The sequence below is a fragment of the Osmerus mordax genome, chromosome 2 (genome assembly GCF_038355195.1).
Source record: "Osmerus mordax isolate fOsmMor3 chromosome 2, fOsmMor3.pri, whole genome shotgun sequence".
In the NCBI taxonomy this organism is placed as follows: Eukaryota; Metazoa; Chordata; class Actinopteri; order Osmeriformes; family Osmeridae; genus Osmerus; species Osmerus mordax.
The window spans coordinates 5,766,646-5,794,634 of NC_090051.1; the positions used below are offsets into that span (position 1 = coordinate 5,766,646).

Genomic DNA, 27,989 nt, shown 5'->3' on the forward strand with positions numbered 1-27,989 from the left:
TAGTGGCTAAAATGAACAATGACGGCTATATAAACAAGTACTTTATTCATCCAAAGAATCTGTAGAGTTCATCATCTTATAAACTTACACACTTATTAGAATTAAGAGGGAGCAAATCACCTAGTCTCACTATAGGAAATGTGATCTTTATTTATTCTTAATTCAAGAATTTTAACATAATAAATGAATCAATCCAGACCTCAGTGTCTCCAGTTTGCAGATTGGATCCTCCAGTACAGCAGAGAGCAGCTTCATGCCTGAGTCCCTCAGGTCACTGTTGCTCAGATCCAGATCTCTCAGAGGGGAGAGGTTTGATTTCAGAGCTGAAGCCAGAGAAGCCCAGCCTTCCTCTGTGAGATGACAGCCTGGCAACCTAGAAGGATCATTACAGGATTACAAACAGCAGCACTAACTTGAAACAGGTCTTATGGTCACTATGGAACTTGAGCAATTTATAACAACTTCGGGCAATATCTTTAGAATTCGAAATAATAAGTCATGTTGATTACATTCAGACTAACTTTGTTTAAACTGTTGCCATTAGCTGAACATTGGAGATGTCTGAACCTGAGTTTCCCATCCCATTGTGAGGCCAGTCACAATACCGTAATTTTCGGAAAATAAGCCACAGCTTGTACTCCGATTTTACAGTTTCCTTGTGCGGCTTATACTTCGAAGCGGTTATAGTCCGGTTATAGAACAAAGAAGTGGCTTTGTCTCAAGCCACTTTTGCTGCAATTAGCTGCAATTAGCTGCGTGCAGCTAATTTAATGTTCTAAAACTGATGGGTGGGCTGTACGTTTGAAGAGTGGTGGGAGACTGACAGAATAGAGGAGAGTTTAAAAAGACCTAGCAAGCAGAGAAGACAAGCTGAAATCGAGGCAAGGAATTAAGCCGGCACTATAAAGCAGACGATGTGGGTCCGCTGTTTTCAATCTGTGGCAACGATTTATGTAGGAACTATACTTTGTAGTGGCGGAAGAATGACGGTTTATTATTAAACTATTTTGTTTCTTAAATGTAATTGTCTTTATTTATGAAACCATATCAAATATTTGTAGTAACAGTTTTAGAAAAGCAATAAGCCCGCGAGTCCGTGTTTTGCGCTGATTTTAGAACAGGTAAGGGGAGTTGTTAGTCACACTTTGTTGTTCAGTGTGCTGGTCAGATGCCAACTAAACTCAGACCTCACAATGTGAGGGTATTTAATGAGAACTCACCTCCCCATCCTCAGTTCCCGAAGAGCGGGACCTGCAATCTGGCAGAAGGGTCCGACGGCGGTTTTGTCTGGTTCTCTGGTTGGTCCAAAAAAATAAAATAATAAAGTGGTGAGAGATCCGGCCGCGGTTTTCTCTGTTTCTCTGGTTGGACCCCAAAAAAATAAAAACAAAGTGGTGAGAGAGGTCCGGCCGCGGTTTCTCTGACGCCAGACGTCACGTGGCCCGTCTGCTTGCCGAGGCCGTCCGACCTGCAACTTGGCAGAAGGGTCCGACCGCGGTGTTCTCTGACGCAAGGACAATTCTACCGCCGAGAGGGATTGCCAATCATCGAATCGTAAAAGGCGGCGCGCGCGCGAGCGGTTGGACAAAAAATAAATACAAATAAATAGATAAATAAAAAATAATATAAAATAAAGTGGACGAGACGAGGTCGGAGAGAGGCGTCGATTTAATCTGTCTCCCTTCGTTCCGACCTTATCAATTTAATCTAGGTCAATGTGGCCAATTTGATTCCGAGGGCCGCAGCCGCACGGCCGCTTGGCAGACGGGTCCGATAGTGGTTTCTCTGACGCCAGACGTCACACTCATTCTACCGCCGAGAGGGGTCGCTGATTGTCGAATCGTAAAGGCGTCATTAGACTCAGGGGAGAGGTTGGAGGCGTGGATCAAACCCCGTCAAGTTGAGAGAGCACAATGACGCCTACCTAATTCGACCGCCGTAATTGACAACGCAGACACTGTGGTGGGTCACAACGACCCGTGGACAGCTCCACCTAGTGTTAACTAGTGATATAACCTGATATATAAACTTCTGGGGCAGGCGGCGGGTTCACAATTGACAACGCAGACACTGCGCTGGGTCACAATGACCCGGAGACAGCTTCACCTAGTGTTAACTAGTGATATAACGTGATATACACACTTTGACAACGCAGACACTGCGGTGGGTCACAATGACCTGAGGGCAGCGCGAGTGTTCCTCCTAGTTTTAACTGTTGATATTATGTGATATACCCCTCCCCTACGTATCTACGTTTTTGTATTAGGAAGAGTCGCACCGACACGGCGTGGCAGGATTAATACAAAAATAATTTTTATTTTTATTTTTATTAGGTAAAGGTATCGCTACACGACGGTGGGTCACAATGACCCGAAGGTAGCACAAGGGGTATGTATAGGTATCGCAAGACGACAGTGGGTCACAATGACCCGAAGGTAGCACAAGGGTTAAGGGACCCTACAACAAGTCATGATAAAACATACATTTTATTTTCCATAACTATAAAACATCTTTTTATTTTTGGGTATGAATGGTTTTAACTTTAACAACATTCATTTTGGTCAAGGCTTTCTATGGCAGGTTCAGCAACTGAGGGAGCTGACTTAAATGAGTAAGTAGCTGATGTGCCAAAACGCTGCAAAACATTATCAGGCATTTTGTGCTCATAGCAAGCCTCACCAGACAGCTTCAGAACATATCGGACATACAGGATGGAGTTAAGGGTCTGCAAAGACATCCGATTTCTAAGTTTGCTTTTTACCACACATCTGGCTAAATAATCTCTCAATTCCAGCATTTGAGTGCAAGGACAACAAAGACAGCAGCCATGGCAATTTCGGGTTGATATCAGCTGCATTCCTAAACTTCCAAACCTCACTCCAGAAACCCACTGTGTTTGTTGTTTCATTCCACTTACTGAGATGGATGGCACGCCATTGCTGGACAATCCTGTCTTTCTCTACGGGAGAGTAACCAAGGAGCGTGGCTATTTCTTCTATTTCGCCCTCTATTTTTCCCTCAAAAGCCATGATGGACAACTGTACCTCAACCAGCACTGACTTCAAAAAAGTCAGATACAAAATGTTCTGAGGATCACTGTACATGGACTACAAAACCTCAGCCATGTAGCAGTATTCACTGGACTTTGTGACTGCAAAATGCAGATTAAGCGCGTCCCACTGGTCTAAAATGTGTAAAACCGCAGGTTCAATGGACAGGCAATGTGTGGCACACACCTTTCTTATTTGCAAGGGTTTCTCACCACAGTTGATGGTCTCATATATGGCCTTGTAGGCCTCCCTGCGCTGTGGTGACACTGAAAATGACCCCTTACCAAGGCAATGTCTCCCTTACCAAGTACTCCACACTACATGGGATGGTGTCATTGGAAGCATGACTTACAGCAAGCTGCATAGAGTGACACACACAGCGAATAAGGACAAGATCTTTGAGGTTATACTCCTCCTTGAGCACTTTATGGACCCCATTGTCAGTCCCGATCCCCAGGAGTTTGTTTTTTTCAAGGCAACACTTCTCCAGGAAATCCAGGTTGTAACACATTTCAGAGACAGTTACAACATGCCAGAAATGATTTTTGATCATTTATTTATTTTAATAATTACAAATTGTGATCTGTCAAATCCTCAAAATATTTTTTGTATAATTTACATTATTGTGACTATAAACCTTTTTATTATATATATATATATATATATATATATATATATATATATATATATATATATATATATATACTGATTGGCCTACTTTTTACATCCTGCATGACAAAAAAAGATGGGAAGAGATCAAAATGATAATTTAAGAATTTGTTTATTAGGCAGAACAGATCCATAAACAAGTTTTAAAATAAAATAATGGGGGGGAAGGGGGGGGGGTGATTGATTTATTATTGAATATCATCACCAGTTATTCAGTGTCACAGTTGTGACAGGTGTAAAAGTGACTCCCGTCTGTGCAGTCCTTGTGGGCCCAGGCGTGACCAGCATTGGAGCCAGACTTCACTTGACTTGGAGTAGCTCTCCAGGCATACGATGCATAATTCCTCCTCATCAGATGAGTCCTGAGTTTTCTGCTTATTGCTGGGTTTGGAGTTTTTTTTAATTATTTTTTAATTTTATTTTTTACTTTAGATTTTCTCAGCCTTTCTCTTCTTTTCCTTCCCTTCCTGGACTCGAGTGAAAAGCAGACAGCAGCAGCAGAGGATGTCGGCTCAGGGACACATGGTGTGACAGGGGAGGATGCTGCAGGTGGAGTGGAGGATGCTGCAGGTGGAGGATGCCACGATTTCCACAGTGGGTGTTGGAGCACATGAGACTGTATTCACAGCAGCTGTAGCCATAGATGGAAACTCTGGGGTCAATGCTGGGCGGTCTGTAACCAGGGATGGTGCAAAATCGCTCTCACTGAAAATGTCCTTACTGAAAGGCCAAATTCAAGTGCAGGCAAATGTATATTAGATGCTGATGCAGCCAGGGGAAGGGCATTTTTGACAATGTGACTCCAGAATGAGCTTTCATCTAACTGTCCATTTGGTTGTAGAAATGCCTCTTTAATGCCTTCTAACAGCTGCAGCTTATGGGAGCAGTGTGGGGGGAATGAGAGCTCCTGCATAAATCAATCCCTTCCACAGACGGGTGGGAGGAATGGTTGTCTAAAACCAGCAGGACTTTAGATTGAAGTAAGCACTTTGTGTGTGCCTGGAACTGCTTGAGGAAGACCCAAAAGTCCTCCTCTTGCATCTACCCAGACCCATTTGCTGTCCCAATGCAGCCAGGAGGACCATTGTTAATAAAAAAGGGCTGAACCTTTTGCGTGGGAATATGAAAAACGGTGGGATGGAATTCCCCAGGACATTTACTGCACACGCAAGTGTGATTCAAGTACCCCGTTCGGCAGATGTCACTGCGCCTACTTGCTTTATTCCCTTTCTGGCAACAACCTTTTCTGGATTTTGGACAGCGGTTATTCCCGTCTCATCGATATTCCAGATATCGATGAGACGATATTCCAGTTTGGACAGGACAGAGGACAGGTTGTCAAAAGAATTGTTGACTTGTCGCGAGAGGCTGGTAGCCTGAGGGTTTGTTATTGAAAGGGTAGGGTGACTTTTAAAAAAAAACTTTTAAACCAGTAAGCCCCAGCCATCCATTACTCTCCCCAGGTTTCAGGGTAGTTGCATTTGTAGGTAGCCTGGGTGCCAGCCCAACTTAGCCCCGCCCGCAAAAAATGTTGGTCGGGAAGTTGGGTCTGGGGTCGCTCGGTTGGGGAAAAAATATGTCCGAACAAGAGCTGTTCGGACCAATCAAATTGTCAGGGCAGGCTTTATACGATAATGGACAGATGATCAACAGTAACTTAATCAACCACGTCACCAAAGAGCGCTTGGGTTGAATTTGTTTTCAACAAACATGACTGCCGCTGGAGAGCTGAGATGTGATGATTCTGCCATCGAGTCTGTTTTAGAAGACATTGACAGCGCATGAATTTTGAAAGAGAAACAGAGAAACGCAATCAAGGCCTTGGCGATGGAAAATATGTTTTTGCCGTCCTTCATAAGGGATTCGGTAAAAGTTAACATACTACGTTGCTCTGATTGGTTGTAGGTCTATCCAATTGAGCGAAGAGGCATTTTTTTAAGGGTTCGGTTGACACACGCCCCATACTCACAGCCCAACGGAACGGTATCAGACTCATATTCTGACTAGAATTATGAGTATGACAACGTCAGGCTACAAGCTACCCCCAGTGCCATGGCAACTGAACGTTATCGTATCTGAAAAGCTCCGTGGTGCAACGGGAGGTGCAAACACCAGACATATGTATGCGTTTCTAAATTTACTCGGTCTAGTGTGGATGGGGCCTAAAGGCTGTTTATCAATCCGAAGAACTAAGAACGCGGGGTTGAGATGCGTGTTTTCTTGGCTATTGCGCAATACCCTGGACTTGCAGCAGTATGACAACACTGGCACTGTCAGCGCAACATTTTATAAACTTTTGCTGTACAGTGTTTGTGTATTACATTTGTGTAAAATATAGGCTCAAAAGCTCATAATATTCGTATTTGTCATTTTACTCATTTGATAGGATTATGATAAAATGCAGCAACTAGTGTCTGCACTTCACTGCAATGTTAGCTAAGTTATCGAAAAGTCTGAGAAAATTTACAAATGAGCAGTTTCATAAATAAATTAAGCACATTTTCAGCAACTACACTGCCCACTTCTCGTTACATTTTAATTCAGATGCTGATTTACAAGTACCGTTTAGCTGAAATATTAATTGTAAAACCTTAGAGCAATGGCGGTCAAAGGATTCTGTTTGTCTTGTTGGTCACGGTAACCCTGCCCCAAGCGGTTCTTACTTGGTTCCCACACTGGCCCAGCTTCGAAGTGGTGCCCGTTGCGAACCACTTTTAGCTCCATTGGAGGCATTTCACAATCTGCCATAAGTTCGGCTATACATGCAGTGACATCAGGTCTAGTCCAACATGCTTGGGAATACATCCAATTCCCCGTCACACCTGACAGACCGTAAAGAGCGAAGCAGGCGTTTTGGGCGAAGTATGGGTTCCCTGGTGTCCTTGGTGCTATAGACTGCACCCACGTGCAGCTACGTTGTCCCATCAGAAAACGCACTGATATACATCAACCGCAAGGGAACCCATTCAATCAATGTACAAGTAATTTGCAATGATGAATGAAAATCACCCATGTGTTTGCAAATTACCCTGGCTCAAGCCACGACTCAATTATACTGGCAAAACCTGCCATTCCTGCCATCTTCGAGGGGAATCCCCCATTGGATGGGTGGCTGTTAGGGGACAACAGCTATCCGTTAAAGACATGGCTGATGACACCATTTATGATGCAAGCAACAGTGCATGAAATGCTGTTTAATAGAAAACACACACAAACACGCAGTGTAATCGAACAAACATTCGGCATACTGAAAATGCGCTTCTGGTGTTTGTGTCACGGCCACAGCCGTGCCCCCCTGGTTTCAGTTTTTGTCCTGCCCTAGTGTTTCCCTGTCTCATTGTCTTCACCTGTGTCTCGTTCAGTTCTTGTTAGTTTAACTGTGTCCACCTGTGTCTTGTTTGTTTCTGTGTATTTAGGTTCCTGTTTTGTGTCCAGTCTTGGTCTTGGCATTACCCTTTGTCCCTGCGTGTACTCTGTCTGTTTCCCGGTTTTTGAGTATTAAACCCTTTTGTTCCACAACGCATGCCGACTCTCTTGCACTTGGGTCCTACGCCACCTCACGTCGTGACAGTTTGGACAGGTCAGGAGGCACTTTACAGTACAGTCCTCAAAAAGTTGCAGCATTCTTTGTGGCTTGTGTTTTACACAACATTTCCATGAATCATGGATGTGTTGATGGTTTAAATGAGGAAATATTACAGGACTTAACCCTTGTGCTGCTGTCACATGACCCAAAGGTTCATAACGAACCATCATTGTGTTTACCCAATACAAAAACAAATTAAAATGATTTTCTTTTAACCTTCGCAATATGGGGGGTCTGAGCCAGCCCAACGGTTAAAAGAAAATGCTTCACTTTGTTTTTGTATGCGGTAAAGTTGTCGCAATACGACGGTGGGTCACAATGACTGATGGGTCAGAATGACCCGAAGATAACACAACTGCATGTGCCAATGCCACTTAACCCAAATGCCCCAGCAGCAGCACGGGAGAGGAGAGATCATTTGATAAAGCTGCATTGTCTATATTGAGGGTAAGCAAAGTAATCTTGGTCTAATGTTAGACTACATTGCAAAAATATCACCATGCATTCATAACTTCGTGATTCAGTGACAGTGAGGCCAAAACATCGGAAAGTATGTCTTGTGATATTTCTTTATTCACATTTTGTCAAAAAGAAAAGTCAATAGCAAACTGTAACTGAACAAAAAAAATACAAACGGGAAATGAAAAGTTCAAAAGATTTAAACAAAACTAATTCTTCCGTCCTCTGACAGGCATGCGACGCGCGAGGCGGGATCTGACACCCAGTAAAGACGGGCATTCATACTTTGCCACATCTCGGACAGCTCCCGCTCCAGCATGTCAAACCCGGTTTGCTGGAGCTGCAGGAACGGGTGGTCCTCCGGTCTGACCATGCTGCCACGGCGTGTAGTGGGTCTGGATTCTCTGCACCTTGGTGGGTGCGCTGCTCCCTCCCCAGCTGGCCCGTGCACACTGCTGCCGAGGCCAGGGTCTTCTTCCTGCAAAGCTGCATTACTTTGTTTTGATTTATTGTATGGCTGTGTTCCCAATTTTTTTTTTTCAATGATTAAAAAGATTTTCATGAGACATATCTATGTATGTGAACTTGATTTGTAAGTGTAGGCTACTTTGGGGTTGGGTGCCGTTTTCAAAGCTTTCAGCGGTGAGGGTGGACCCAGCGATGTCCTCTGCTGGCGTCAGGTCCTGAGTAGAGGCAGATCCACATCCAGTCATACGGTGTGTCCTATTGTTGCCAGCAAGCTTGGACTTCCCCCGTCTTCTGACATTGTTGTAGCGCTTGCGGCACTGGTGCGATGTCCTGGGAATGCCAGCCGTGTAAACAATTGTTGCGATTTCCTCCCACGTCTGTTTAACAGATGCTAATTTGGGTATCTGTATCTTTTACGGCCCTGACGAGAAAGTCGGTCTCCTCAGCTGTGAAGCGCTCCTGGCGTGCGCCTGGCAAATCCGCCATCATAATATCAAACTGCCATGGAACAAGAGTGCCTGCTCGTAAAGGGAACGTGAGATAACTCTGGTTTATTGCACGTTACGCCCAAACCACACCCATTAGTAATGTAGCTACTTCAGGCCAACCCATTTTTGATTTGCGCCAGGCGCAAAGTCATTTATCCCACCGGTATAATAGCAACAGCGCCGGAGTCCCGCCCACAACGTTACTTGATACTTGCGTTTCAGATCGTTAAAATAGGGCCCTTGATCTCTTTCTTCTCCAGGTGTTACCAAAACGGCCTCTTCCATACTACAAAAAAGTATGAAAACAGTATTACAAATAATATCTTGACCCCATATCATCTTGACAGTTTTTCTTATGGATTATTGGACTATAAAAACCTTTTATAGATGAGTTGTCTAATTTTTTTCTTTGCTTTCTGTCATGCTGGTTTTCTGACAAAGACTGACCATTGATTTTAAAATGCTGTTGACTTTGGATGAGTATTTATTTAATTCATGTTTGAGCACCTGTTCTACTTATGTAAAAGATAAACCCCCCACAGAAAGAAAGTGGTGAGTGAAAAAAAGACCCCTCTGTATGACTCACTGATATCTTTAGTATGGAAACCACCTCACCGCAAATGCCCAACAGATTAACATCTTTCATAAACATCAGTATGACACAGTTAATGGCAATGATGGTGATAGGAAGGAACCATTTTTGCCTGTTCTCTCTTTTAGACACAAATTTGAGTTCTTAATTTACAGTAAATGAATAGGAAATCCTCATTTTCCTTTTGAGCTTTTCCAGGCTTTTTACACAGGACGCACAGACCTAGTTGGCTTTAGAGGGCTGTCAACGGGGCATGGAAGCTCCTATTGGGTCAAACAAGGTGTCAATCAAAAGGGGAGGGTTCAACGGACATTTTGATGCCTTCATATTGTAAATACTCCGTTGCTAACCGGAGAAAAGAACACTTTTTGTGAACAAGTTGTTTCTTCTGTCGGCTAACTTGCATAATGAAACAAAGGAAAATGGCTATTCATGAAGTAAAACATTGTATTTGGACGAATTACTTTACATGGTTAGATACTTTGAACCCTTGGGACTGTAAGCAGATCAAGTTTTGATGGCATGATTTGCACACCTGGACCTATTTGAACCACTTAGGGTGAGTAAAACTTTTTTCTTTGGCATTGTTGAAGGAATGTTCACCGGAAAAAGACGTTGACTTTGCTTGCTATTGCGACTTGATCTTGAATTGGTTTATTTCAATGGAAGCACAAGAATCGTAGCTTTCCAATGATGTATAACATGTGTAGCGTCTAAAAAATATATTTGTTAGAATTTAGTGCGTCGTAACTGAGGAAGGGGGGGGGGCAGCATTTTTGTAACGCGGGCGAAACAGTAGCGTAAGATTATTTTTTGTTTTCTTTAACATATACATTTTTCAACAGTTTTCTCTCCAGTGAAGCCATAGATCAGGCAGACCGAGCTAGTAGCAACCGTTGGTCCTACAGGGTCAGCCCTATGTTCCCACAGACCTATGTTCCCAGATTTATTTAGGGTTAGGGTCAAGAGAGTTTGGAATCTAGCTAGCTCCTTCAAATCGCCAGCTACGGAATGGTGAACCCTTAATTTTGAAAAAGCTCTTAGAAATGTGGGAACATAGGCACGCTCCCAATGTGGCAAGGATCCTTCAGAGGATTAAAGGGTGACTACTATAAAATTTTGTTCATAAATGGTTACAATACATACAAGTATTTATTCATTTTGTGTATGTTTTCAGATGGACCCAATGGCCTATGACGTAGTTATAGGACCAGTTTGTCACAGAAATCACTGGACTGTGGTGAGAATGTACATGCATTATAAAATGACTATTTCAATGTGATATTCCATCCTCTTTACATGATCTTGCATGTATTGTGAAGGTCATTTAACAAAAGGAGAAGCGGGCGCTTTACATTGACCCCCTCGGTGAAACCCCTGACCAAATGAAAAAAATGCAAGGATATCACAAGGCAAGTTATGTCAGTGATAATGTCATGATGTTCTTCATTCCAAATAACTATATTTTGCTCATCTACAGGTCTTTCAAATCAAATCTAATTTATTTGTATAGCCCTTTTTACACGCAAGCATGTCACAGAGGGCTTCACATACGCCCATAGAACTGCCCCTCAACCAACCTAAACCCTCAAGGAAGACAAGGAAAAACTCCCAAAAAGCTCTCAACAGGAGAAAAAAATGGAAGAAACCTTGGGAGGAGCAATTCAGAGAGGGATCCCCTCCTCCAGAGACGGTTGGTGAGAGAGAGGAGCAGAACACAGGCTAAACATAGTCATACAGTGTCGATGGGTTTTGAAACACCAAAATCCATTGTTCAACTTCATAGATGTAGGACAGGACCGGGAGACTCGCGACCAGGTCCAGCGTTGGCTGACCGACGACCAGGCAGGTGCTGACAACTCAAACCCCCCACACCACAAGGGTTGTGTGTGGGGGGGGGGGGACAGAGAGAGGAGAGCAGGGATTAGAGAATGCCAGGAGCAGCTAACAGTTACAGTCATAATAGAATGAGATCCCCACCGGTCAAGTGTGGACTGGTGCAGCAATTTAACAGAGCAAAAAAGGGGAATTTGATGCAACCCCACACACCAAGACAGCGACAGCCCCCCTCGTTTGGAACATGAAATCTCTTCCAGGGGAAGAGAACTCTAAAATAAGTTATACTTATAGAATAAGGATGGAAACAACCCGTCCCCCGTTGCCTCCAACTAGTAACATACTTACCTTTAACAGTCGTAGAATTGACTAAACAATAACGTTTTTAACCTAATGTCGAAACAGTATCAGACTCCTTAATTGAGACGGGTAATTTGTTCCAGAGAAGAGGTGCTCTATATGAGAACGCTCTACCTCCAGCTGTTTTTTTCTTAATTTTGGGAACCACCAGATAGCCGGCATCTTGAGATCTAATTGTCCTTGCGGGGCAATAGGGTGCAAGGAGACCGGAGAGGTACAGTGGTGCCAATCCATGCAGAGATTTGTAGGTTAGTAATAGAACTTTGAAGTCAGCTCTGGCTTGGATAGGGAGCCAGTGTAGAGAGACAAGAGTAGATGTTATGTGATCAAACTTTCTTGTTCTGGTCAATAGTCTAGCAGCAGCATTTTGCACCCGCTGTAAATTTTTTAGGTGGGTAATTGGGAGGCCAGAGAACAACACATTGCAATAGTCCAATCGGGACGTAACAAATGCATGTATTAGTTTTTCGGCATCATCCTTTGAGAGAAATCTTCGTATTTTGGCAATATTACGTAGATGGAAAAATGCAGTTCTGGTAATTTGCTTAATATGGTACTCAAACGAAAGGTCTGGGTCCATTGTGACTCCAAATTTTTTTACTAGCTGGCTTTGAGAGACTTTGACGCCGTCTAGGTCTAAGGTCAGATTGGAAAAATTATTTCTTAATTATGTAGTTGCTAAGACAACCTGGATCCAGGTTTGTTTTTTTAAGAAGGGGCTTAATAATAGCTTGTTTGAAATCGTTGGGGACTTGGCCAATTACAATAGATTCATTAATAATACTAAGCATGGGTGGTCCAATAATAGGGAGTTCCCTACAGAGTTTGGCAGGGAGGGGATCGAGAAGGCAGCTAGTGGGTTTCAAGGAGTCTATCAGCTCGATGAACGCTTCCATAGAAATAGGGTTAAAGTGAGTGAGAGCCTCAACATGCAGCATGCTTGGTATAGGGGAAGGTTCACTGTTGATGGCCACTCCTCCAGGACTAGTCTGTAGTTTGTCCCTTATTGCATAGATTTTTTGGTCAAAGAAATCTAAGAAATCATTGGGAGAGAAATCTGAACTAACACAGAGTGTACTTTTCTTAGTGAGAATTGCAACAGTATCAAATAGGAACTTAGTGTTGTGTTTGTTCTTACTAATAAACCTAGAGAAATATTCTGATCTGGACCTGATGAGGACTTGCTTGTACTCCATTAGGCTGTCCTTCCAGGCCAGGCGGAAAACCTCCAATTTAGTGGTACGCCACTTATGTTCTAGTTTTCTAGTGGACCTCTTAAGAGTGCGGGTTTCCTCTGAATACCATGGAGCCAGTTTCTTGTCCTTTCTTTTCCTTGGTTTGAGAGGGGCAACAGAGTCTAGGGATAGCTGAAGAACCAAATTCAGATCCCTCGTTTTAGTATTTAATGATTTATTTGGGACGTCAAGAACTTCTAGTGCAGCGGGTAGAATATTAGCCAGTTCCAGAGCTGTGTTTGGGGTTATGCAGCGGCTAGTAGAAATATTCTTAGTGCCTCCAAGGCTCTGGCAGAGGTCCATTTTGAAGGTGACCAGGCAATGGTCTGATAATATAGGATTGTGGGGGTGGACAATGACGTCACTAATCTTGATTCCCTGCGTGAGAACTAAATCCAATGTATGTGAGTGAAGATGGGTAGGTTTGGAAACCACCTGAGTGAGACCTGTGGAATACATTAGAGCAGTAAAGGCCTTACTTAAAGGATCTTTTGGGTCATCCACATGAATGTTAAAATCACCCATAATCAAGACGTTATCAGTATATGTCACAAGATCAGCACTAACATCTGCAAATTCCTCCAGGAAAAGGGAATACGGGCCGGGGGGCCGGTATAGAGTAACTATACAAAATGAGGGAGGGGGGCCAGGAGTAGTAGCATTATTCCTTTTTAAAATAGTTGGTGGTTTCATGCAAATTATTTCAAATGATTTAAAGGTATTTACAGATTTTAGGCTGAGGTTGAAGCTATCTTTATATATCATAGCAACACCACCACCTTTCTTTGATACACGAGGGATGTGTGAGTACGCAAAATCCGGAGGCGATGCTTCATTCAGGGGGGAATATTCATCAGGTTTTAACCAGGTTTCGGTGAGTCCAATCAAGTCCAGGCTGCATTCAGACATTAGATAATTAATCAAAACGGCCTTTGTGGATAGAGATCTGATGTTTAGGAGCCCAACATTCCAGTATGGGTTTTTGGCAGATTTAGACGTAGATAATTCTTCTGAGAAGGTGGCACTGTCATCAGAAAACTTAGTAGGAAGAGCAACAGGGGAGCAAGGCTGAATACATATTAAATTGGTATAATTCCTAATACTTGAAGGCCGAAATTTAGAGAAAAGGCGGGGGACCGACACCGTCTCAATGGGAAAAACGACATCAGCAACCTCACTGACTACACTACCAGCTAGGCTATCAGGCCCCCAACAGCTCACAACATACTTATCAACAAACCTATCACACTCTCTAAGAGACTGTGGCCCGGCTTGTTCTAGTGAGTGTCAGGCCTGCTCTAAAATAGCTTCAATATTCCTAGACAATAGAAAAGCACCTCTCCAGCTCGGATGGAGCCTGTCACTTTTCAACAAGCTAGGTTTGGCCCAGAAACAAGACCAATTATCTACAAATCCTAAACCCTGTTCTGAACAGAAGCGAGCCGACCAGCGGTTAAGAGAGACAAGTCTGCTGTAGATCTCGTCAGTCCCCCTAACAGGTAGTGGACCAGAGACTATTACTTGATGCCGACACATATTTGGGCAAGGTCACATGCCCGAGCTATATTAACCTTTGTGACCTCTGACTGCCTTAGCCTAACATCATTGGTGCCGACATGAATGACAATATTCTCATATCCATCATCAGTGCGTGATGAAATCTGTAAGTTTCCATGATGGTATCAATTCGAATCTAGCTTTATTCGGACTAGCTTTATTCGGTACAGTTGGAGGGACTGGTGTAGGCAGACCGGCGATTGCAGAGAGGGAGGGCACAGGTCTGGTGGAGGTAGAGGTGGCCGCAAGGGAGGGCACTGATCGTGATCAGGTGTCGCTGCTGAGGCGGCCGCGAGGGAGGGCACGGGTCGGGTGATGGTGCAGGTGGCAGGGGCTAGGGTTTTTTTCACAGGTGGTGGCAGTGGTGGTTGAGACCAGGAGAGTGGCGCAATTATGTCACTCCTTCCCTTAAGGGCCTTCGTCCCTGCCGTGCTAGGTTTAGACACGTACTCCATCAAGGGGTAGTCTGGTGGAGGGAGGACCGCTGGCTGGTGTGGTGCTGGAGGCAGGTCTGCTGCTGAGATGGACGTGGTTTTGGTGATGGTGCACGGCTGTTTGGCGGCATGCAGGTTCAGAAGGCGCTCTTGCCGATGGATAAAGTTCCGGATGGTTTTAACGTTAATCTTTGGCAGAGGGATGCCTGCAGGATGGGATCATCCACCAAAACCCTGTGCTGGATCCGCTCATAGGCCTTCAAGATGGTGGTCTTCTCAGGACTACTGCGAGACCCTGGAGGTGAGCGCAACCAAAGTAATTTCACCAGGGTGTACATCAGCCTGTTGTGCAGAGCGCTGATGTCCTGCTGTGCTGGTGCGTACCGCTTCGCCATCTTCAGCTTCTGTATCACAGCAGCATGCACCAGGTCATCCCTCTTCGTGCGACAGTAGAGGGTGTTGCCCCAGTGTGTCCGATATAGCTGGGTGAACTGCTGTGGCCGTTTGTCATGCTCCTCCACTGTGTTCCATCGTTGAAGGAGCTCGTTTCTCTGCTCTGTGGTCAGTGACAGCTTGGTCTTTATAAGGCCAATCTCCACCAGAGCAGAACAGAACGCTTCCAACTTCTGGAAACCAGGAAGAGGGTTTTGACTGCAGGCATCCTCCTGTAAAAAAACAAAACAACAAATTGCATGAGAATTGTCTTTTATTTCAATAACCAGTGCTTTGTATTTAATTCTACCAGACAACACAGCTACTCACAAAGGCCGGATATGGGGCAGAGTGGCATCCAGCACATCATCGTAATGGGCCTCCTCTTCGCTCTGGTAAGCCTCGTCTACTTCATCCGGATCGGGCTGTCCAGGCTGAACCACTTCCTCATCCGGACCGGGCCCATCGTTGACCAGATCTTGAAGAGAGAGGAGGTGCCCCGTTTCACCCGTGCTCTGGCTGAAGATGTACTCCAGCCCGAGCAGCTTGTGGGAGTTGACATTAGCAGGGGCCTGGAAATTCTCCTCCACAGCCTCTCCGAACAGCTGCCGACAGCGGGTGTTGAGGCGGCTGATCAGCGGCGCAGAGTAGGTCCTGTGGTGCCTCCCTTTTCCTCCAAACACAGCAGCCGCGCTCCTGTCAGAGTTCCACCGTGCGATGCCACTGATCAGGTACACCTGATAAGGCCGTGCTGCACAGTGGGGACCTGAAAGTCACCATAAAAAGGTATTAGAATAACGACAGGGTCACATGTTTGATTTGTAATAGAGTATACAGACAGCAGTTGCGTACCTAAAATCATGTGGGGGAGGGCTTTGTGGAAACCTTCCAGGCTGTTGCTCCCTCTCACGCCCTTGTAGTAGGGCAAGTCCACGTTGTTGGTGGTTGTGATACGTTCCACCCTGTACATATCCATACCTGGAGGATCCTGGATGCACTCCAGGTGTTGCTGCTGGGCTGCCCACAACTCATCAATGGCGTCTATAAATACACAATCACACACCGTGTGTTACGTTTATTTTGTATGCTACACCATCACCCTATCGCCATGATGTATCAATTGTGTGGATGTCGTGTTTTTTGGGTAATTTGCTTCTTTTTTTTTGTACCAGGTGTTTTGAAGAGGCTCACTCCACTCTCGTCCAGCCCAGCGGGACCCTTCAGCTCCTCGATGGTCTGGTGGACGAGCCGGAAGGTTTCCTGAGCTCCGAGAGTGACTCTCCTCACGTGGTGTTGGAGCTGGTCCCTTGAGAGGTGCTGTTGGACAATATCCTCATCGGATAAGGCGCCCAGCAACACGTTCTGGTTCCTTACAGCCCCTATGAGCAGCTCCAGATCAGCCCTGTTGTAGGCCATGACCGCTCCAGCTATGGCAGACTTGAAGGCAGCGTATTTGGAGTGAGACTGTGCGGATAGCTGCATCAAATCTGTGGCTCCAATGGAAGATGTCCAGGCGCACGACCATCCCATCGTCCACCCAGGGCTGAAACATGGTCTCCAACACCGTTGGGCCCTGTGCACGGCAACAACCACGGTCAACGTACATGATTTTGGGGGCAGGTTGGTTGGCCAGCTGGAACCTCTCCATGACTCCACGGCACATTGGTGTCAGCTTGTCTGTGGACTCCTCGCACGTCAGCACAAAGGTCACAATTTGGGAGTGCTCGTTGCCGATGCTGGTGAACCACTCGGCTGAGCCTTTGCCCTCCCCAGACAGCTTCTTCACCACCTAAAAAATATGTAAGTTTGCATGTGATATGATAACCTCCATTAGATTCTATAGGTATGTGGTTTTTGTAGTAGTAGTTTTTTTAGAAACATTTTGCATCATAGGGTTCTTCATAAAAGCAAAAACAATACTGAAATTTGCTTTGCATCATAGTGTCACATTATGTTTTGATCAGCCTACTTTCTTGGTGGAATCCATTTTCAGTACAGTGCCAAAAGTGGAGAGGATCTGGCTCCTGTAGTCCTCCACATTGCTTGCCTCCGCCAGCAGGAAGGCGTGACGCAGGAGCCGTGCAGAGGGAAGCACTCTGAGGCGGTGGAGCCTGAAACGTGTGCCCCAATGCAGCGACTATCCCTCCGGGTTCAGCCAAGGTCATGAGGAGTGTGGTGTACAGGTCCTTGCGATGAAGGTACTCCTCGACGTGACTCTCCTGTACCTGCCTCCACACCTTGACCATGGTGTTCCCTTCGGTCCGGTCCCTCAAGAGCCGCACAACATTTCTATCCACGCCACGTCTGTAAGTAGAGTCACAATCATTTGAGATTGCTTTGTGTGACCACTGCTAAGTTTGTTCAATGCAGACATTAGGTTTGGTATACTTACTTGCTGGTAAGGATGGCAGGGAACATGGCTTGGTGAGCCTCGCTAAGTTGCGTTACAATAGCAGAGTCCCACGCAAGCCACCGTCCCACTGTGCCACCTTCTCCACTCCTGGCTGCCTTTGTGCAGGGTCCACAGCACAGGACCTCGGTCAGCAAGGAGTACCAGTCGGATACATCACAGATGTGACGCACCTAAAGTAAACATGGGGGAAACAAATCAAGTCAAGTAAAGACTGATATGACTTTCTGTGCTGTGTGTTTGCCGCATGGTAATACATATTGTCAACTGTCATGTAATAACTCGTCAGACGGGTGAAGTTAGTTATACCCGGGTGTGGTAGCCTGACTTGTACAGGTGCACATTTCGTCCGGCCCCCACGCAACCATCCCCTCGAGGACACTTCAGGGAGTACCTCCACACTCCGACAGGGCGCCAAAGGAAGACACGGCTCCTAAAAAAGAGCTGTGGACTTGGCACACCACCGCTGACAAAGCCGGGAGGTTCAGGTGGGTAAAACCACATCCTGTCGGATTTCAACACCCGCCGCTTTTTCAGGAGACCGGTGATGTCCTTGAAGGTCTGAACAGGGGTGAACAGCCCTCTCTCGGCATCCTCCTTCACCCAGGAGATGTCGGCAGATGGGATGCCATTGGGGTCTTCCCAGAGACGCACCCAACCCTCCAGCTCTGCCTGCAACGCGTACAAAACATCCGGTTGTTATTGTGTACAAAGCAAAGTTTACATATTTAAAAAAACATTTAAAAAACAAATCATTTACAATTCTTTGCACATAATGTCAATATCACTTACAGGGGAGTCATTCACAGGTGTTGTGTGACCCTGGGACACGGTGGCTGGCTGCTCGGACCGGACAGCGGTGGCTGTCTGCTGAGACTGGACAGCGGTGGCTGGCTGCTCGGACCGGACAGCGGTGGCTGGCTGCTCGGACCGGACAGCGGTGGCTGGCTGCTGAGACCGGACAGCGGTGGCTGGCTGCTGAGACCGGACAGCGGTGGCTGGCTGCTGAGACCGGACAGCGGTGGCTGGCTTCTTGGGTCGGACAGCGGGTTCACCCGGGAATTGGGATCGCAGAGGCTGACTAAATAAGCCCTTGAAGTCTTGCGACTTGTCCGACTCTAAAAATGAACAGAATAAAGTAGTCGTTTTGTAATATGAATTATAAAAAAAGATATACAGTTTAGTGTGCATTTACTCTGTATCTCACTTACCTTCCACAGACTGGCTTGCAGCCACAAGTTCCACCTCATTGCCTGGCCATTCAGGAGCATCACATTTGGAAGTGGTGGCCTGCAGTTGCTGGACAACAAATCTATTGTTACTCTCTAGATTGTATGATATCCTTTTTTTAATGACCAAAAACAAACATATTAGTATGCTACTCTGCTCTTCCTGTTTCATAACACTTACTTGCTTGTCTCTGTCATTAATGTATTTCCTAAACCGCTTCATCTGGATGCTGGTTATGTGGGTCACTGGTGTGTGCAACCACCTCCTCACAGAACCATAAGCATCAATAATGCCCTTCCTCTGCTCAGTTGTGAACTGTTCTGGCCTGTCCTTCTGAGCCTGGTACTGCCTATAGAGTTCCCACATCTCTTGGAAGGTGTGTGACTCAAACCCTCTCTGACCGTAAATACAGCTGTCAGTGTTGGCCTCAAGAAGATTCGATATTTGTGGGAAGCTCTCTGCATACTCTGCCAGGTACTCCTTTATCCACAGGTTCCCTATCTCTCCCTTACGGTGAGGGTTGGTCACCTCTGACCTGTGCTTGTCAAGAACGCTGGAATAATAGACATCAACTTAGCATCGTGATCATTAATATCACTGAGTATGAGGAGGAGTAAAGAAACGTTGCAAAGATGAATTATAAACCCTGATGGTAGCCATAGTTTTGTGTTGAAAATAAATGCAATTTGATATGCAAAGCCCACAACAGTTTTACTTACTACTTCATGTAGCCCACATCATTTTCCACAATCCAGTGGAGTGGTGCGTTCATATACTGCCCAAACGGCACCACCAGCTTTCCAAGGCACATCTGGCGTGATGGCGCAGGGATGCCCTCTGCTCGAAGGAGCGTCTGTGCATGGGCCAGGGCAGTGGCCTGGTTCAGCAGCTCCTGTGGAGGATTGGGGAAGAAGAGCTTTTTTTCCCGATAGGTACGGGACTCCTTGGTTGCCACCAACACAGCCTGTTGACGACTTGCTGGGGCCTCAGGGTTGATCAGTCGAATGACGGGGGTTGCCATCTTCAGTGGTAGAAATACAGCTCTACAGACGCTTCTGAAATACACCAAGGTACAGTAACGAAACAACAACATTATTATTTACATTTACACCAATTTGCCAAATAATTTCAACCTGAAAGAATTCATGTCATTTAAAATACACAAACTGAGAAGGTGTATGCTTTTGTGTTGCAGATCAGTGTTAGTGTGCCTACAATGATTCTGTAATGGTGCAATGGAATGGCTGAATCCAAGCGCAGAGGTATTAATTGAAAATCAAATCAGGTACAGGTCCAGATGCAAAAGAATAGGACAGAGGTGTTTCCAAATAAGACAATACTTGCAGACCGCTTCGTAGATTTGGTATGGTGGCAAACAGCAAACAGTACTTCAAAAAGGACAGGGTGTCAATGAACAGTTTAAGTAGTGGCAGTAAGTGGCAGAGGGAGAAAAAGTGAGTGGTATCAGTAATCAGTACTCTGGGGATGCAAGGGAGGTCTACCAGTTTAACAACTTTCAGCCTTGAATATAGCAATTCAAACATAATTGTATATTTAGACACCGCCACATTTGTTTGTTCAGGGAAATCAGACGTTTTGTGTAGATGGCATAACAAATACGATCTCAAATAAATATGTAAAAACTACCAAATCTGTGTTAGAATGGAGTGAGGGGATTTAACGGAGAGATGCGCTACTGTACTTTACTGTACTTTAGAGTAGCTAGCTCTAGTGTACCTGTCTACAGAAATCTAGCTAGATAAATTTAGTTTCAGCAAATCGAAAAATCTAGCTAATACATACTTAGCTCTACTGTACCTGTCTACAGAAATCTAGCTAGATAAATTTAGTTTAAGCAAATCGAAAAATCTAGCTAATACATACTTAGCTCTACTGTACCTGTCTACAGAAATCTAGCTAGATAAATTTAGTTTTCGAAATCATCCACCACTGAATGTATACTATTTACAATGTTTTGAAACGTTGTATAAACATGACTTAAGACTTACCAGAAATACCGTAGTAGTGTCAATATGGCTCGGCGCTGTCACTTGGTAAATACGATCTTAAATATGTAATACGATCTCTGTGTTAGAATGGAGTGAGTGAGGGGATTTAACGGAGAGATGCGCTACTGTACTTTACTGTACTTTAGAGTAGCTAGCTCTACTGTACCTGTATACAGAAATCTAGCTAGATAAATTTAGTTTTCGAAATCATCCACCACTGAATGTAAACTATTTACAATGTTTTGAAACTTTGTGTAAACATGAATGACTTAAGACTTAGATCTACCAAAAATACCGTAAGGTCAATACAGATCCAGTGACAGCTCAGCACTGTCACTTGGTAGATTTGAATATCAGCGTTGTGATTGGATGTCTACGGTCGAATTCGGCTATCCCATTGGGAGTCTACAGTCAGTTCTGACCAACCAGAAGGCGTAACTGTCTACAGTCAACGTAGACTTTGCACGACTGTAGAAACTTCCCCTGCGAATTCCCCAAATGCGGGAATCTCGACTGCATAATTTCTGGTAGTGGGGGACTGCGTACGCGCTCTCCCCCGAACATGTTTGTGAAAAATAATCTGGGAATCCTGAGACAGGTCAAGCCAAGCGGTTGAGGAGCTGTGTGACACGAGGTGGGGAAACAGTACCCCCTGCTGGTGAGAGAAGAGGAAAAAAAGCTTACAGCACCTGGTATTCCCAGGCGGTCTCCCATCCAAGTACTAACCAGGCCCGACCCTGCTTAGCTTCCGAGATCGGGCGTGTTCAGGGTGGTATGGCCGTAAGCGAAGGAAGCTGTGGGTCATAGGCTACTTATAGATGACACCGCTCTGCCCAGTAGCTCAGCTTGATTTGCGATTCCTCCTTAGTTTTTTGTGGTCAGTTTCAGTTTATTGTTACTGTAGGTATTGTCTCTCTCTCTCTCTCTTTCTCTGTGTCTCTCTCTCTTCAAGGGGCAGGGCAAGGGAGGGGTGGGGGGATGGGTGAGTGGGAGGTGGGGATGGTTCCCTTCCGCCCGCCCCTTCCATTGGCTGTTTCTTTCTGCATGGGTGAGTGGGAGGTGGGGCTTGCTCCCTTCAGCCCGCCCCTTCCATTGGCTGTTTTTTTCTGCCTGTCTGCTCACCGCGGGTGACTGCGGCAGCCCTGGCACCTGGGTGAGGGCACCCGTTTCCCTTCCAACTCATACTTACCTGGCAGGGGAGACACCTTGATCACGAAGGAGGTTCACCCAGGGCGGGAGGGTGTTTCCCCCGGACAGGGTGACGAGCAAAACCATCGAGCGCCTGATGTTCACCTTTGTCTGGGGGAGCACCATGGAGCGCTTGAAGAGGACCATCATGTTCAGCGCAGAGGAGAAGGGGGGGAAGGGGGTCCCAGACATCCTCAACATCATTAGGGCACAGGGCCTCTCACGACTGGTCACAAATATCCATAAACCGGACAGGAAGGCAGGAACCTTTGAGAGGTACTTCGCCACACCCATACTCAGAGCACTCCGTATCACCAACACCACCATCAACCACACTGTGCCCTACTGCTGGGACCCCCCAAAAGTATACAGGGAGTGGAAGAACTTTGCCTTCAGGACGGGTCTGCCTGCAGCCGGCCTGGCCTCCTGGAAATACAAGGACATCATGGCACACATCAGAGGGAAGGACATCACCACACCACCCAAGGCCAGGCCGGCCCTGGACATCCAACAGGTATGGAAAAACATTAACCATAAATGCATCAACAATAAACAAAAGGATTTGAATTGGTCAACTGCTCACGGCTGTCTCCCCACCAGAGAATTCATGCATAGACGGCGCATGGCCCGTACCGAGCTCTGCCCCCACGGTTGCACTGACACTGAAAACATTTACCACCTGTTTGTCAAGTGCACCGTGGCCAGGCGGGTCTGGGCCCTGTTTGTTCCCTCTGTCTCCCTCTACAGGAACAACACCTTGCCTCGCTTGACGGCGGACGACATCCTGTTCGGTCCTCCGGGGGGCTGTACGACCCCCCGCCTACAACATCAGTGGAGGATCGTCAGCGCCGTCAAGCAGGTGATATGGGAGACAAGGAACAGCAGGGTCTATCATCAACAGGACCACCCTTTCATTGTCCAGAGGAGGAGAATCACTCTCCTCCTCAGGGACTACGCCATCCTGGACTTTAAAAATAACCCGGACACCGCCAGAGACACATGGGGGGTGGAGAGGTGGAAGGACGTGTCCATCTAACTCAGCCCCCCATGCCACCACACCATCTCTGCACTACATGCTCCGTCCCCGAAGGCCGGCGGCGTTCCCCGTCCAACACCCTCATCGCCCCCAACACCATCACCACCGCCCTGGCAGCCACCACTCCACTCACCCCACCGCTTCACCCGTTCCGGCACCAAGCCCGAAGACCCAGGGACACCAACACCTGTCCCCAGTACGAGGGTCCGGAGAGGAGAAACCCACCAGGCCACAAGGGAAGTACAACAGCACATTACACCTGCACCCCACTACCCTTGCTCACCCCCTCCTTTCCTCCCCTCTCCACTCTCTCCCCCTATCACCTCACAGGGTTCCAGTTTGCCAACACCATCCCAGCAGCAGCACCCTCTACCCCCCCCCCCCCCCCCCCCCCCCCCCAAGGACCGGTCATCGCCCCTCCCCGGCACACCAGCTGCAGCACCTGGAACCCCTCTCCCTGGGCCCCCGAAAAGGACACTACACCCCCCACCCCCCGCCACAAGAAACCCCCCCCCCATCCCACTCATCAAGAAGTCTGGCCCCTCCAACCCCGCCACCCACACACCCCACCCCACTTACCGGAACGTTACAGAAACTCTCACCTCAGACACACATCATTTGCACTGCACTTGGACTCGGCCCGACCTGCAGCACCCCCAACCATCCCTGGAGGAGGGGATACCCCCTCGAATGGCTCCTCCCGAGGTTTCTTCTTAATTTTCTCAAAGAGTTTTTGTGAGGAGTTTTTCCTCGCTTTCCTGGAGGGTTTAGGTTGGCGCAGGGAGGGCCCACACTGGTGAATTTGTGTTTTTTCGTTTTGAGGTAAAGGGTGATTGTGATTGACGTATCGACACTGGGTGAAATGTGGTGGAAGTTTTTACCAATGCTGTAAATAACTGTTTTTAATTTTGGTAAAACCAATAAAAGCTTAAAAGGTTCACCCAGGGCGAGGCTCGGCCATTGCACTTCGGCTGTGCTGACCTTTGCGAATTCCCCAAATGCGGGAATCTCGACTGCATAATTTCTGGTAGTGGGGGACTGCGTACGCGCTCTCCCCCGAACATGTTTGTGAAAAATAATCTGGGAATCCTGAGACAGGTCAAGCCAAGCGGTTGAGGAGCTGTGTGACACGAGGTGGGGAAACAGTACCCCCTGCTGGTGAGAGAAGAGGAAAAAAAAGCTTACAGCACCTGGTATTCCCAGGCGGTCTCCCATCCAAGTACTAACCAGGCCCGACCCTGCTTAGCTTCCGAGATCGGACGAGATCGGGCGTGTTCAGGGTGGTATGGCCGTAAGCGAAGGAAGCTGTGGGTCATAGGCTACTTATAGATGACACCGCTCTGCCCAGTAGCTCAGCTTGATTTGCGATTCCTCCTTAGTTTTTTGTGGTCAGTTTCAGTTTATTGTTACTGTAGGTATTGTCTCTCTCTCTCTCTCTCTCTCTTTCTCTGTGTCTCTCTCTCTTCAAGGGGCAGGGCAAGGGAGGGGTGGGGGGATGGGTGAGTGGGAGGTGGGGATGGTTCCCTTCCGCCCGCCCCTTCCATTGGCTGTTTCTTTCTGCATGGGTGAGTGGGAGGTGGGGCTTGCTCCCTTCAGCCCGCCCCTTCCATTGGCTGTTTTTTTCTGCCTGTCTGCTCACCGCGGGTGACTGCGGCAGCCCTGGCACCTGGGTGAGGGCACCCGTTTCCCTTCCAACTCATACTTACCTGGCAGGGGAGACACCTTGATCACGAAGGAGGTTCACCCAGGGCGAGGCTCGGCCATTGCACTTCGGCTGTGCTGACCTTTGCGAATTCCCCAAATGCGGGAATCTCGACTGCATAATTTCTGGTAGTGGGGGACTGCGTACGCGCTCTCCCCCGAACATGTTTGTGAAAAATAATCTGGGAATCCTGAGACAGGTCAAGCCAAGCGGTTGAGGAGCTGTGTGACACGAGGTGGGGAAACAGTACCCCCTGCTGGTGAGAGAAGAGGAAAAAAAAGCTTACAGCACCTGGTATTCCCAGGCGGTCTCCCATCCAAGTACTAACCAGGCCCGACCCTGCTTAGCTCCCGAGATCGGACGAGATCGGGCGTGTTCAGGGTGGTATGGCCGTAAGCGAAGGAAGCTGTGGGTCATAGGCTACTTATAGATGACACCGCTCTGCCCAGTAGCTCAGCTTGATTTGCGATTCCTCCTTAGTTTTTTGTGGTCAGTTTCAGTTTATTGTTACTGTAGGTATTGTCTCTCTCTCTCTCTCTTTCTCTGTGTCTCTCTCTCTTCAAGGGGCAGGGCAAGGGAGGGGTGGGGGGATGGGTGAGTGGGAGGTGGGGATGGTTCCCTTCCGCCCGCCCCTTCCATTGGCTGTTTCTTTCTGCATGGGTGAGTGGGAGGTGGGGCTTGCTCCCTTCAGCCCGCCCCTTCCATTGGCTGTTTTTTTCTGCCTGTCTGCTCACCGCGGGTGACTGCGGCAGCCCTGGCACCTGGGTGAGGGCACCCGTTTCCCTTCCAACTCATACTTACCTGGCAGGGGAGACACCTTGATCACGAAGGAGGTTCACCCAGGGCGGGGGTGGTTGGGCTGAAGATTTTGGCAGAACCGCGGTCAGGCCACGTATTCTGCCTCTGTCTCCAGCCAAGTGGTGAAAAAGGGGGGAAAGTAATGAAGAGAGAAAGGGGGATCGAAAACCTGGCTTCCACCGCAGAGCCAACAAAGGAATCGCAAGCCGTGTCGCATACACCGCAAGACCCCGGACTTTCGATTTCTTTCCTGACCACCACGGCTAAACGGGAACCAGAGTGCCGATTTGATACTTCCTGATCAAGGTGTCTCCCCAACCACCCAGCTGCGGAACACCCCGAACAGGCCCGGAACCCTCCGGTGCCACAGGGCCCGGTGAGGGGCAGGAGGCAGGGGAGCAGGAGGAGGGTGCTAGGTCGTGGTAGACCAGCCCTGACCCCTCCGGCTTTCCCAGTACTCCGCCGACTCCCAGACCCGCCCAGCTGCGGAACACCCAGGATAGGACCGGAATCCTCCGGTGCCCGCTGGCCCCGGTGAGAGGCAGGAGGCAGAGGAACAGAAGGAGGGGCTAGGTCGGTGCAGACCGGCCCCACCCTCGACTCCCAGTACCCCGCATCTCCCGGATCCCCATACCCCCCCCCCCCTTTGCGGCTGGCCAGACCGCTCGAAAAGTCGGGATAAGGACTTTTTCCGCCAGACCAGACCCGGAGGAAGGAGGGACAGACGGGAGAGAGCCCCACCACCTACGCCGAGAGCAAGCAGGCCACAGGAGAGTGGCACGCCAAGGGCCAAGCACTCTGGTGGCTCTGCCTTGCTCTCAGGTCTTCCTCTGTCCTCCATAGGAAGACTGTCCATCTCAGACCAGACGGGAGGAGGGCCAGGAGCCCCAACACCACCTCTAGGAGCAGGCGGGCCACAGGAGAGTACCGTCCCTTGGGGACGGGCTACCGAGTGGCCTCAGCCGGCTCTGAGTCTTCTTCCCCCCCCCACCCTTGCAGGTTCGGGGAACACGCACCATCACCATGGCTGCCAGGATGAACCCTGGGGCGATGAGACGGGTGAACGCCGTCAGAGTGACGGTGAAATCCGATGAGGCTGCCGGGGACGGAGTCACCAAAGGATCCACAACCACCGCAACGACGACAGGACAGAGAGACACCACAACCGGAATGACCCGCCTGGAATTCAGCAGAGCCGTACTCCAACGAGGTATGGGCTTTGCGCCGCTCGATCTCAACTGCCTGGTGAAACCGCCCTCAACCCCCAACACCTTTGAGGTCAGTTTCAAAACACCACAACTGTTAGAGCAATTTTGGACCATGTACCGCCAGAACAAAAATAACCCGCCTTTCAGCCATCTCCACACAGAACCACTTTCAGACAGGGAAAACAAAGTAGTCACCATTCAATTCCACAACGAAGCTGTGCAGGAGTACGACGTGGAGGTTTGGCTGCGCCGCTATGCCCGCGTCAACTCTGGAGCGAGGAGGGTCCTGGACGAGGATGGAGTGTGGACCGGGGCACGGAAATGGCTGGTCCAGCTCACACCGGATCCTTCAGCGGTGGGCGGTGTCCAACACATCCCCAGTACCATCAACCTGGGGAACCACAGGGGCACCGTCCACTACTACGGTATGCCCAAATTGTGCAGGACCTGCGGCCACCTTGGACATCTGGCCGCGGCCTGCACAAAGACCATCTGCCGCATCTGCCGAGGGGAACACCCCACGGCGGAATGCACTAACACACGCCCCTGCAACCTGTGTGGGCTTCAGGGACACCTCTACAGAGACTGCCCCCACTCCTACGCCAACAAGACAAGGAGGCCGGCCAATACCCCCCCTACGGCACCGCCCGGAGCTCAACCTCAGAAGGAGCAGGCCGACCCCCCTCCACCAACCTCCCCCCCCCTCCCCCCTCCCCCCTTCCCCCTCCCCCTCCCCCTCCCCCTCCTCAGACTCCTCCACACCCCCCCTATTCATAATTACTGACCCCGACCCGGTATCGGAACCCGACTCGGTACCGGCCCCCTTCACCGACCTCCCCCCTGACTCCCCGACCGACATCCACCCCCTCTCCCCACTCCCGGGGGCAGTCTCATCCCCGACGACACAACCAGACCTACCGGACTCCCAGACAGACCTGCCGACCCCCACCACGGCAAATCCACCGGGGACGACACGACCGGACTCTGACTCCACCGACATGACCTCCCCGGTGTATCTCCCAATACGTACATCCACCCCTGCCAAGCCGGTGAATGTGAGGGAACCGGCTCTGGTAGGGATCATTCCCTCCCACGACTTACCCCCACACTCCCAGTCACTCTACAACGAGGACTCACCACTCACTGACTGGAACATGGTCGTTCTGAAGAGGAAGCGCAAACCCACCACTGCCACCTCCGAAGACGACTCCACCTCGACTTCTGACTCTCCATCCCCCCCAA

General features: G+C 48.2%; 4 non-coding genes and 1 pseudogene across 4 annotated transcripts; 2 read left to right on the forward strand and 3 right to left on the reverse strand.

The window, feature by feature from the left end:
- Positions 1–21,492: 21,492 nt before the first annotated feature.
- Positions 21,493–21,601, reverse strand: LOC136934721 (5S ribosomal RNA; annotated as a pseudogene).
- A 2,340-nt stretch (positions 21,602–23,941) lies between these two features.
- LOC136935661 (U1 spliceosomal RNA) lies at positions 23,942–24,098 on the forward strand. Its single transcript, XR_010874978.1, has one exon. It is a non-coding gene; the product is annotated as a U1 spliceosomal RNA (small nuclear RNA).
- A 119-nt stretch (positions 24,099–24,217) lies between these two features.
- LOC136935462 (5S ribosomal RNA) lies at positions 24,218–24,336 on the reverse strand. Its single transcript, XR_010874960.1, has one exon. It is a non-coding gene; the product is annotated as a 5S ribosomal RNA (ribosomal RNA).
- A 401-nt stretch (positions 24,337–24,737) lies between these two features.
- On the forward strand, positions 24,738–24,901 carry LOC136934776 (U1 spliceosomal RNA). Its single transcript, XR_010874898.1, has one exon. It is a non-coding gene; the product is annotated as a U1 spliceosomal RNA (small nuclear RNA).
- A 119-nt stretch (positions 24,902–25,020) lies between these two features.
- LOC136934688 (5S ribosomal RNA) lies at positions 25,021–25,139 on the reverse strand. Its single transcript, XR_010874891.1, has one exon. It is a non-coding gene; the product is annotated as a 5S ribosomal RNA (ribosomal RNA).
- Positions 25,140–27,989: the final 2,850 nt, after the last annotated feature.